At 43.4% G+C, this 12,551-nt stretch overlaps 2 long non-coding RNA genes across 2 annotated transcripts; both read right to left on the bottom strand.

Annotated features, from left to right (window-relative positions):
• Nucleotides 1–674: 674 nt before the first annotated feature.
• LOC130266976 (uncharacterized) lies at nucleotides 675–3,588 on the bottom strand. Its single transcript, XR_008843026.1, has 4 exons — nucleotides 3,435–3,588; nucleotides 2,302–2,482; nucleotides 1,067–1,127; nucleotides 675–712 (listed from the first exon to the last, which is right to left on the bottom strand). It is a non-coding gene; the product is annotated as an uncharacterized LOC130266976 (long non-coding RNA).
• A 3,219-nt stretch (nucleotides 3,589–6,807) lies between these two features.
• LOC130266975 (uncharacterized) lies at nucleotides 6,808–9,970 on the bottom strand. Its single transcript, XR_008843025.1, has 3 exons — nucleotides 9,305–9,970; nucleotides 8,638–8,683; nucleotides 6,808–7,590 (listed from the first exon to the last, which is right to left on the bottom strand). It is a non-coding gene; the product is annotated as an uncharacterized LOC130266975 (long non-coding RNA).
• Nucleotides 9,971–12,551: the final 2,581 nt, after the last annotated feature.

Genomic DNA, 12,551 nt, shown 5'->3' with positions numbered 1-12,551 from the left:
TCTCTTTTTTCCAGTCTGTCATTTCAGAGCCTGCAAAACAGGAGTCAGCCTTTCTGTGAAATGTCTCCTCAATCATGTTTTTCCTGTTCAAGCTTTCTTGCATATCTTGCAGATTATTTAGATTTTGAAAGACAGCTTGTTTTGGTACTGACTTGCAAGATATTTCATTACTCCTGAACTTAGGAGACACTGCTGTTTTATTTTCTTGAAACTTTTCACAAGACCCAGCTATGAAAGACACAGGAGTATCAACAGAATCCTTCACTTTTTCATCTCGTTCTTTAGTTATTTCATGATCACCACAGACATCTCCAGTTCCACATTGAGCATCCCCATCATGTTTTGCTTTATTGAAATATGCTAATTTCTGATTCATTTCCCCTTTAGATTCTGTTTTGTCTTCTTCCTGTATTTCATTAGACTCAGTTTCTTCATCCTCCAGCTCTTCCTCCTCCTTTTTCTCTTCAGTAAAATCTTCATCCTCCTCCTCCTCCTCCTCCTAATCACCATCTCCATTGCCATTTTTATCCTCTCCCTCCTCCTCCTCCTCCTCCAGTTCTTCTTCATCCAGGCTGCAAGCAACCTGGAACATCAAGACATCTTGATTTAAAAATTCTTCATTTCTCCTTTGTTTACATTTGCACTTGATGGGATTCTTTTTTGACTTTTCTTTGGACTTAGGACTTTCAATTCTAGAACCACCACCATCATCCTAAAGTACAAAAAAAAAAATGCATATGAAAAGAAGGAATTATGTAAACAGTAATTGTCATGTTATCAGATTAATGTACAAGAGAGGAGCCATTTGGGAATATTTAGAAACGGAGAAATTAGGTTGGGCAGGATGGACCATGAACTTGATGATGGAAAAGGACTTAAGAGGGATTAATATCTTCATTTTAATGACTTCTTTTATTCTGAACTATTAGCATTATAAATGTTGACAAAACGCTACTTTCCTCATTTACTATTTCAAAAAAAAAACCCTGAAATCAACCAAAAAAACCTACTTAGCAAGTCTATATTATATAGCAGTACATCATGCAACCTTTTGCAAATAACTTACTGTTTTTCCTGAACTGCTGTGAAGCACTCATTAACAGTGTCAGGTTTGGCTTCTGCAGCTCCTGTAAATAAAGATGTAAGAAATTTTTTTTTTAACAGTAACAACAACAAATCCTTTGTTCACATCAAATCTTGAACAGTAAATAGAATCAGACTGTCCTTATGATAGTGCCAGCTCCATCCTATACTTCTAACTACATAAACATTCCTCTCACATCCAATTCAGCAAGTATTTCACACTGTGCAGGCACCCCTCTGCAAACTCTTTCCAAAAATGCTCACGTGCATAACCATTCTAAAAATCTGTTTCTAATATTTGCAATACTTAAGTAAATGCAATTAGATTCAAAACTGCATTTTCAGGATGCTTACTTGCAAATGTGTGCAAGGTAAGTAACTATGCATCAATTTAGCCCCTGCAAGTACACTAAAAAAATACCCCTATTTCAAAATCATGGCAGAAAAATTTATCATTTCTATTTCAATCAGTGCAAGAAAATGAAACCAAGTAAAATCTAAACAGGTTTGCATCTCCAGCATTACAGAGTGGGTTCAACTACCACACTCAGGTTCTACATTACTGCACAATGCCAGTGCAACAGAGATGATGCTCCAGACATGCTCACAAGCTGATAATTCTAAGATCATTAGTAAAAACAGTAGGCATGAGAGCTTGTCACTAACAAAAAGAGCATTGAAAAGGAAAAACATGCAGTGTGAGATCACATGCAAGTACTGAATGTCATCTTATAGAAGAAAATAGATGACCCATTTGAGTAACTCATCTGCTCATTGAGCACTCCTGAAGAACCTGCTGAGGAAAGGAGAACTAGGTGATGAAGGATTTCTGTAGATCTTGATAAACAAATGTCCTTTATCACTTAGGAATCTATCCCCAAATTTACAGAAAACAATAACAATGACTGGACAAGAACAGGATAGGTTACAATAATAACTTGCAAATTTTTGAAGTCTACAAATCTGACTCACATGAACAAGAAAAAATAGAACTATGTGGTTCTCTTGTCACCTAATGCTTTTTGGCTCTACTGCACACTCTGACCCAGCTACAGGTCCTTTAGAAAAAACTCACAGCAGAAGGAAGGCTGGTGGGCCAGAGATTGCTTTAAATTGAAAACAATATTGGCTGGAGCTACAGCTTCTTTCAGTTCCAAAGAAAATTTGCCTTCAAACCCCTTATTTTTACAGGATGTTTCTCCTGTAAATGCACCATACCTTGGGGGTAAAATCAAGTTCCTCTTCCTCAGAGGTATGCCAACTGTCATTGTTCCCCTCTTTCTCAGAGCTTCTTCAAAAGCAAAGCAATTATCTCTCAAGTGTCTCTCAAGTCATTCCTCAGGTGTTAGATATTTTTAGTCTCATCCTATTGAGTCTCCTTGGGAGAAGTCATCTATTGCTGTTCAAACATTAATTGACATGTTGAAATTAAATTTAGCACTAAAAACTAACCATTTAAAAATTAAACATGGACAACTCTACTCATCATAACAGCACGATACTTTGGGAAGTAAATTCAGTACAAGGAGGCATAAATGACTGCATTTCCAAAACAAACAACACTGAATTTAAAAAAAAAAAAAAAACAAAAAGGAAATACAAAGACCAGAGCTATTTGACAGAGTCTTTTGGACTTTTATACCTAGATGTTTAGAAAACATAGAAACACACCTGAACTAAAAAAGTCTTAAAAAGCATACCTTTAATATCCTACATTAGTAAACAATTAACAAAATGGTGCTGGTTTAGCAAGACATGAAGAACTTACAAAGTACTCATCTTACAAACAAGTACACATCACTAGCAGAGATTTATTATTTTATGTAGCATTATATAGAACATTACACTAGGTATTACACCATCTGCTGGTCTACCCAGTTACAGATTATTTTGCAAAGATAATGAAAATCAAAAAGCATAATCAAGCTCTAAAACTCAAGCAGAGGAATCACCAACTGCACACTGCATCAAAAGGTAATTCAGCAGACAGAAGTGGAAAACCCAGGGCATTCTATAGCACACTCCAAGCTTTCAGCAGTGCTACAAACACGACTTGCACGTAGGATAATAGGATAAATCATGTCAGAAGGAACCTCAGCAAGTCTCCTAGCCAGCTTCTCAAAGTGAGCCCAGATACAATGTGGTAGATTGGCACTTAGGGATGTGGTTCAGTGGTGGGCTTGCAGTGTTAGGTTGATTCTTAGAGGCCTTTTCCAATCTAATGATTCTACGAATACATCACTGAGCACACTTATAACACATGTCCTAGCACACTATTAAACCTTGGTCCTATTATCAAAAACCACACTGGTCACTCACAACTTACTCTAAGGATATGGTTTAAAATTTACCTAGAATATCCATGAATAACAGCATAATCCTCAGCTGTCCATCCACTAGTGTCTTTGTGGGAAACATCAGCACCATACTGAAGAACCTTTATCAGACTAAGCTCTCCACCAGAAGCAGCAGTCATAAGTGGGGTTCTGAAGGATCCAAGAAATATGATATGAAACAGATTGTTTTACACAGTGACTATAATTATTTTTGTTTCTGTTTGCCCTCAAAAAAGTATTCTCTCCATTACTTTAAAACGAAAAATGAAAAAGCATTTTTCATTAAGCAAAACAATGAAATGGGAGAGGGTCTCAAAACAATTACATGTTTAATCTTAAAGCTTCCACACAGACAACACTTACAAACTCTACTACCATGCAGAAGATAGCTTTTCAATTTGAGGGAATGCCACTGAGCTAGTGACAAGCTTCCTGCCAGAAAGGCCATCACATTTTGCAATCTTCACGTGGAAAACATTGAAGGAGATATGATAGCAAGCCACGGAGGTATGACTGTCTTTCAGAGTCACACAGAAGTAACTGCTTCTGTGTGGCTCCTTGTTTAGTATTTTTTCAGACCTCATCCCATGCCTCTCTCAAGCCAATCTGAAGAATATTAAAGAGACCAATGTAAAGTTTTGACAGTCCCTCACCTTTCACATGATCTCGAGCATGCACATCAGCTCCTTTTTAAGGACAAACTCCACTATTTCTTCATGATGTTCAGAGGCAGCAAGAATAAGAGGGGTATCCCTCCTAAAAGGCAGATAAAGATAAAAATCAAATTTAAAAAATCAACCAAACAAACAAAACTTCAAGAAAAATAGGAACGCAACTTTTGGAAAGCAATTCATTAACAAATATAAAAAATTACCTTATTTTGGGCATCAATATTGGCATTATGCTCAAGTAACAGCCCTGCTGGTCATAGTATTACCAGACAGGACAGCCAGCTGAAGGGCAGTGTGCCATCAGCATCTGCCAGATTTGGGTCAGCACCCAAATGATCCAGCAGAATAGCTGCACATTTTTCTTCCTGGCACTGTACTGCTGGAAACAAAAGACAAAAAACTTCCAGCATTTACATTTCACTTTGCTGCAATTCCCCCATCTCCCTAATACTGGCAATTACGAGCACTTCATCATTAGATTATGTTAGAATATGTTACATTAGCTAACATATGCCCATTCCACACCAATCACAATATGCATGATTTTACAAAGGTCTACATAAAGAATACTGAAAATACATCATTTAGTTCAAAATCAGTCTCACTTGCAAGAATATACCATAATCCACGTACCTTAATCAGTGGCAATCTGTTACCATTGTCAAAAAGATTTGTTTTCCACTAGATACATAACTACATCCACAAGGCCATTTGCACAAGCAAATGCAGAGCTGTCCTAAAGAGTAAATAAATTAAATTAGCACAGATAGGGATAATTTCAGGCTTTTTTTGATAAACATATGACCACAAGTTTCACTTTGCAAATCTCAAGCTTAAGAACCCACTCCATTACCAGTAGCTGCACACCAAATGCTTGGGGACTTGCTAGCAAAGACCCTCCCCAGCATCTGCTTAGTAAGGGGACATTTCCCTCACGGTAGAACTGAATCTGCAGAGATTCCTGTGCCCAGGTGTTGAGTGCTGCCCTCAGTGGCACTACACACACAGCACAGCAACAGAGACCAAAGCTAGGGAATCTGAGGACTATGGCAAGTCAACTTCTAAGTTTTTCTTTGATCATTCGTGGGTCACAAGTGTATTTGAGATGTAGGAGATGGCTTTAACTGCAAGAATATTACAGCTTCCCTGCACTTTGAGAATTTCTCCTTTTTCTCCAGCTTTGTTACTACTGAAGCAAAACTAAGAACACACTTGCACCAAAACTCCTCTAACAACATGCAGCAAACCAGAGAGCAGAACACTCTGATCCTGACTGCAGGAAAGTAGTTTTTGACTTTCCTGTAATGTTAAACTATCATAGTCAAAAAAAGCTTACTTCAGAGGAAGTCCTCTACAAGAGGGCAATACTGTCTTTCCACAATATATAACCAGCACAGGAAAACTTAACTTTTTCATTCGATTTCTTGCCAGAAAGAAAAGCAGTCCTTCAAACCACATCATCTTAGGTCTGATGTCAATTACCAGTTTACTTGTACACAAAGACACCATCATCGAGAAGTCCTTGTGTGTTTCCTCCTATAAAACTTGGTGTTTTTAGGGCAATAGAACTAGATGAGTTTTATTGCTGCCAGCTGTCTGGCCTTCTGGACAGCCAGCCTAGGAAGCTGAGCTACTTTGCTAAAACCAGCATCTCTTCAGAATATGACAAAGGATTTGACTCTGAGCCTTTTCAGATAAGGTGTTTCCCATTTGCTTATGACACATCACTAGGAACTATGCTGCAGCCCAGGGCTTCTCCTTAAAGTAGAACTGTTAAGTGCTTGCTGGGCTTGACTCACCTGTCAGAAGCAACAGCTTCTCCTGCAAGGCACTGACCAGATCTCCAAGGGACTGATTAGTTGTACCAAAGCCGCAGAGCAAAAAAATAACTGCCACCTAAAACCACACTGTGGCTTAGGCTGCCACATCACACTCACAAAAGACAACTATGCAAGCAGCACCAACACACAGCATGTTTATTTTGCATTATCATTCCTTCCTAATTGCAGCGTCCACCTCTCTCTAAGTTGCTCCCAGCTGAGGCAGTGCATCCTTCGCGCCCAACTACTGAACCCCCACGCTGAGGTGAATTCACCTCAGAGCTGAATAGATAGGTGCGACTACACTCCGACTTCCAACCCTGGCTGGAGAATGGCCACAGGGCTCCTCTTGCATCTCCCCTTTGCCAGGCTAGGAGCTCGCTTCCACCCCTGCGCCCCCGAGCAAGGACACACAACTCCGGGAATGAGGGCACTGAGGAGGCCGGGTCAAAAATGCTAAGGCAACAGCTAGCCGAATTCAAGGGGTTTTTGGCAGCACAAGCCCGATTCCCACAGCCAGCCAAGGGCTGCGGCGCCCGCACTCCCACTCCTCCCAGCGACGCCGCCGGTCCGCTCCTGAGCGGGGGAGCTCCCGGGGCTGCTGCAGCTGCAGCTGGGGCTCCCGACACCGTCCGCGGCTCCCGCCCTTACCGCTCCGCCTTGTCCCGCCCGTCGATGCCGTACTTCTTCAGTCCCTGCCGCACCTGGGCCAGGCCGCCGCTAGGACCGCACGCTGTAGCTTGTCCAGGTCCTTCTGCCGAAGCTCGTAGGCACCGGCGGGGCAGGGAAAGGAGGCGCTGCCGGACGGCGGCTGCCCCTTCCTCCCGAACCCGAAGATCCTTTTCGTCCCGCAGCAGGAACGCGGGCACAGTCCCTACATGGGAGAGACACGGCGGGCGGTATCGTGCCTCAAGCAGGGACAGGCAGGGGAGGGCAGGGGAGGGGAGGTCCCGGCAGCGATCCCGACTCCATGCGGCTCCTGCGCAGCGCACCTCAGGCACAGCAACAGCTCCGGGCACAGCCCGCGGCCGCCGCCCCCGGCAGCCCCGACCGCGGCCCCGCGCACGCGCAGGAGGGCAGCGCCGGGCCGGGCCGCGCAGGCGCGGGGGAGCTGGGGACGGAATAGCGCTCGGGTGGAATTGGTGTCTCGGGCATTTAGTGCTGCGGGGGTGCCGCTGTCAGCCTTGGGTGAATGGGTGGCAAGAAAAGACAGCAAGGAGGAAAGGGCATGGAGGGGAGTTCAGATGCCATCTAGTTACGTGCCTGATCAGATGCTGAGGAACACGTCTGGCCCAGGCAGCTGGGCTCGCGAGCTGCCGACTGCTGCAGGGTAAGCGTTGGGTGGGAGCCCGAGGCAAGAGGCCGTGAAGTGCCAACCTTCGGGATATCCAAGGGCGCGAAGATGGGTGACGCTAGTCCTGTGAACAGACTCCGAGAGACACGGCTGGAGCCTGGAATTGCCGACCTCTTGGGTTACAAAGGAGATGGAGACCGGTGACACCGGCGAAGTCATTGCACGTGGTGGGGAGGGAAGAACCGAAGACTCGGGCAGAAGAGAGAGACTGGGTCAGGAAAAGACTGTGAGGCTGAACTAATATTTTTTTGCTCTGGAAAGGCGATCCTGGGGCAAATGAAACTTCTTTGAAAGTCGAGCAAATCCAGTTTCAAGTTCATCAGTGGCTGTGGGGAAAAGAGACAACATTCCTTATGTTACTTTTACAGCATACAGGAAGAAATAAAGCACTCTAAGAACATTTTACATGACTTGAGAGTCTCTAAACCTGAATGAGGCTTCAAAACTTCCAAGGACACCTAACAAGGGAAGAGCTGGGCAAAAGGAAGAAACACATTTTGTGCACATTTGCTTCTCAGTCAACAGCATTTGTAAAGCTAGCGACAGACGTTCTGGAGGCGACACAGTGAACATCTGCACACGACTGCAGTGGCCCTTAGCAGTGCCTGTTAGCAAAGCTCCTGCAGAGCTCTTCAGCCTCAAGGCTTTGCTTTCCTTAAACGTTCAAAGCTGTGCTTTTTTGGAACACTACAGCTACACAGCTGCAGCCCCTGCAAAGCAGAGACTCTGGAGGACCAGCTGTCCTGAAGCAGGTGGATTTCTCTTTGGACTCCTGGCCTCAAATTGTAGAGGTGTTTTATGCCCCATGTGCAAGCACCGAACTCATGTTTGCCTAAACACTACTGAACAATCTCTTCCTGAAGAAATGTTCTCTTTTGTCCCTGATCATGTGCTTCTGACATATTCAAAACAAGACTGCCAACATCTAGGCTACAAAGACAAGCAAGAAGAATCATATAATCATAGCAAGAAAAATAAAAACTAACAGCAAAGAACATGTATGGTATGGTTTAGTACTGAATGCAATCCATGTACAGGGAAGGAAGGGATGGCTGAAGTCTATAAAGATCTATAAAAATCTGGGGGCTTGATGTTTTTGCTGGAAACTCTAGTGAAGGGCAACTTCATCTTCAACCAAGTGTTTCTGTTTGAGCCAGTGGATGAATTTTCTTTCTGTTTTTCCGTAGGCAAGTGCATAACATTCTATGCAATATTTTGGGAAGCAGGAACTTTTCAAATTCAAGTCTAAAATGGAGAGCTAGCAGAAAAACATCTCTGTGCTTAGCAGAGGAAGATGAAAGTAATGGCTTGAAAGCTGTCAAGACATAGAAACATTTTTCCTTTAAAACACTCCCAATGTAATGATACATTACCTTTTTCCATTTTCTTAGAGAGTTTTTCCTCCTGTTCCAGCTGTACCTAGAATTATACATCAAACATACAGTTAAGACATAATATGACTCAAATGTAACTGCTACAACTCCTAAAACATTTTTACAACCCACAGACAACGTGATAAAGCTAAAAGTATCATAGCAAATGGAGATGATGGCCTGTGGTGGCCAAGAAGATGCCAAAGGCCTTGGACCACGTGAGCTGTGTGGAGAGGCTGAGAGAGCTGTGCCTGTTTCTTTCCTGGAGTAGACAAAGCTCAGGCCACCTTGTCTGTGGGTATTAAGTACCAGGAGGGTGGAGTAACAGAGATGGAGCCAAACTCTTCTCAGTGGTGCCAAAAGAACAACTCCCCTCAAGCCTCAAGTATTTTTCAAGCATGGACAAGCAGCAGTAAAATCCTGCTTTGACTTAAATACTTTGTGGCCTTTGACCCTCTTGAAAATTTTTACAGGACCAAAAGTTTTGAGGACCAAAACTCTTCAGCCTTACATTGTACAGCTGTGCACTGTTTTAAGGATTAGCAGTTGCTTTGGCCTATTAGACAATGTGGACCAATAAATGGATTTTAACTTCATGCTAAGAGGGAGAACCTTGCACACTGCCACTCTCCAGCAGGAGTCAGGAATGGTATTTCAAAATGCTTACCTTGGCCACAGAGGCTACAAGCCTCCTTCTTGATGACAAGCACTTCTTACGTTGCCTTTGCAAGCTGTCTCCTGCACTCACACTACTGTCCAGTCCTGAACGGTTGCCAAGATGTCCCAGTGCACTTGAACGCAGAACTGGAGCTGCAGCCAGACCTCCTCTGACAGTGCTGCCTGTGACTGATGATTGCTTTTTAAGGCGCTTCCAGAGGTGCTTAGCATTGGCTTTATCAAGGCTCTCTTTAGCTCTGAAACATTCCAAAGCACACAAACAGTTACCTTTGGTAGTAACACTTTCCCAAAGTTAGTCTCCAGGTCCTTGAGTATTATTTGACTTCTGAGATGAAGAGCCTCCAAAAATAGCACATCATTTGACCTGAGCTTGTTTAGGGCCTGTTTCTAAGACGTCACACCAGGTGCAAGGAGCAGCAAGTGTTGCCAACGCCTAGGACTGCTCAGCATGAGGGCTTGGATGCCTTCTGTGAAAGCCCTGTGTTTACATAGCTTCTTCTGGAAGGCACCAGCAAAACAACTCTGGGCTGGCCCCCCTTCCCAAGGGAAGCTCAAAGCTCAGAGCCACTGCTTAAACAGAAGCCAATAAAGATAATTTCTAGTTTTCCTTCACAGAATCTAATGCTGTTTTCTGAGGGGCCTATTCATACTCAAAGTTTTATTTATGGCAGCAATGATGGCAGAACTAATCTTTCTTTCCTATTCATACTCAAAGGGTAATGGACATGAAATTGATCTTTGGGGTATGCAGGATGAAGAAATGATACAGACTGCTAAAAAAAGCTACCAGTTAAAACAATATCAACTTGAAAAGTATGCTGTTAATGCAATAATGTTGCTACTGTGGTGTTCCTGCTGAAACACTAAAGAGAAATGAAGAGAAGGCTGATGAAGGGGAAGGGTCTTGCACCAGAATTATGGCATCTCATGCTTCCACACATGATGCTGAGCAGGTGGAGAAGAGATTTGGAAGGAAGATGCATGAGGAAACAGGAGTCACTTTTATTACCACTCCAAAAAATATGGACTTGCCTTTCCACTTTCTTTGCTAGGCATCGTCTAGTTTTCACTTCCTCCGGATACAGCTCCTTGTCCTCTTCCACTTCTGCCTGTGCACATTCTTTTGGGAAAGTACTGTCTTGTGGAGTCTTTTTTATCTTGTCCAATTCACATTCAGGATCTCCAATTCTTCTTTTAGCTGGTTTCTCCGAGAAGCATGATGACTTGCTTTGATGTGTTCCAGTCTCTCCTGGGAGGCTGCCTGTGCCTGAAAGAGACAGTGCACCTTCAACCACCACAAAGAAAAAGAGAACTCTCCCCACCTGTCAATTGTATGTACCCAAGTTCAAGGGCCCAGCTTGGCTCAGAGAGGCAGCTGTGCCTCCTCACTACCATCAGCAATCAAGGCAGAACCCTGAGCTACTACTATAAGTAATTCTTTTCACTTAGGATGAAGCCCAAAACAGGACTACTATTCAAAGCTACTAATGAAAGGCCACTATCTCTGTAGGACAGGCCATAGAGAACACTCTAAGGCCACTTGCTATGAAAGCCAAGTAGATCCTAGGCTGCTTTCTGAGCAGCCTCTATTCAGCAGAATAGAGAAGGAACTGATCTCCCCTTGGCTCTCTGGGAAAACACATTTCCCTATAGAAATAGGTAACTAGGCTCAGGAGTCATGAAAAGAGAAATTTACGACAGCTTACTGAGGTAGTGGCTTGACGCTCTCTCTGCAGGGCTTCAATCCTGCTGCTTTGTTGTTGGACAGTTGCTTCCAAACAGGTCTTTTCAAATCCAAGGCTTAACAAGAAATAAAGGCCTTATTATAAAAATCTGCCAGAGCACCAATTAAAAAAAAAAACCAGACTAAAACATACCAAATCAAAAGCATCATTCAAAACCATAATGATTTACTGTGATGCAACAAGGCTACCCAGCTATCTATTGTGGTTTCCAACCAACTTGTGTAGGCAACAGACACTTGGTTCCACTGTGTTCACTCACCGTTGCATCTCTTCTTGCAGTTGTTTCACTGTCTCCAAATTTTTCAACACCTGGTCCTGCAGTTTCTTGGCAAAAGCTGTTGTTTCTCTTTCCTTCTCCTCCAAGGCAGCCATTAGGTTCTGAACACAACGCTCAGAATTTAGATATTTCTTTTCCATCTCCTGCAACTGTAAAGCCACAGAAAGAATCCACAGTTGTCAGGAGCTTTTATACAGAGGAGTCAGCTGCTGCAGATACCTGCCCAAGGAACTGTAATCGTCTCAAGTACTTGTCAATACTGTCTTGTTCTTTTTCAAGGTGTATTGGCAGAAATAGGTACCCACAGCTTCATTCTAAAGGCACAGGCTTTCCCTAACTCTGCTCAAACTCTAGCTAGTTCCTTATGCAAGTACAGGTTGCCTTTCTAGAGGTCAGCCTTGTGGCTCCTAGTAACTGCCAGTGAAGATTTGGATGTGGATTGCTCTAGAGCTGCATTGGCAACCTTCTGCTGCAGCTGTGGCACTGCGTTCTAGGGCAATGGTGTTCCACAGGCATGAGGTTTGCGCTGAGCATATTATGGGGGCTTTTACTTCTTCAGTTGCAGAATTATGCCTGTCTCCAGAGTGAATTCCAACAAAGAAATGCTGCTGGCTACCAAGAGGTAGCCAAAAAACCAATGATCTCTCCCTCCTCCTTTTCCAGCTAAGCAGCCCCATGCTGCCAGGGGGAAGCAGGGAAAACTTCACTGCTTCTATTCAAAACTAGAAATGCCACTCAAAGGCCACTTGCTGTGAAAGCAAGGTTCTCAGCTGCTTTCTGAGAAGCCTGTATTTCAAAGAATGCAGGAACCAAGCTCCCCTTGGCTCTCCAGGAAAACCTCACCATAAAATGTACCCACAGAAATTGGTAATTAGGCTCAGGAGTCATGAAAAGCGAAATTTATGAGCAGCTTACTGAGGCAGAGGCTGGTAGGTCTCTCTGCAGGGCTTCAAACCTGTCGTTCTGTTGCTGGATAGCGGCTTCCAATCTGGCATTCTGAATTTCAAGGCTTAAAAAGAAATACAGGTCTTATTGCCAGAACCCACAAGAACAAGCACCAATTCCAGATAAACAGCATGAAGTTACACAGCCAAAGAGTACCACTCAAATCAGAGTATCTCTCCTGTGGTTTCCACCCAGACTCTGCAAGCAACAGACACCTCGTCTCACTGTGTTGTTCCCTCACCGTGTCACGTGTTCTTCCATTCTTTCCC

The sequence above is a fragment of the Oenanthe melanoleuca genome, unplaced genomic scaffold (genome assembly GCF_029582105.1).
Source record: "Oenanthe melanoleuca isolate GR-GAL-2019-014 unplaced genomic scaffold, OMel1.0 S405, whole genome shotgun sequence".
In the NCBI taxonomy this organism is placed as follows: Eukaryota; Metazoa; Chordata; class Aves; order Passeriformes; family Muscicapidae; genus Oenanthe; species Oenanthe melanoleuca.
Note: the sequence above shows the minus strand (reverse complement) of the source record. Positions and strands in the feature narration are given on the sequence as shown.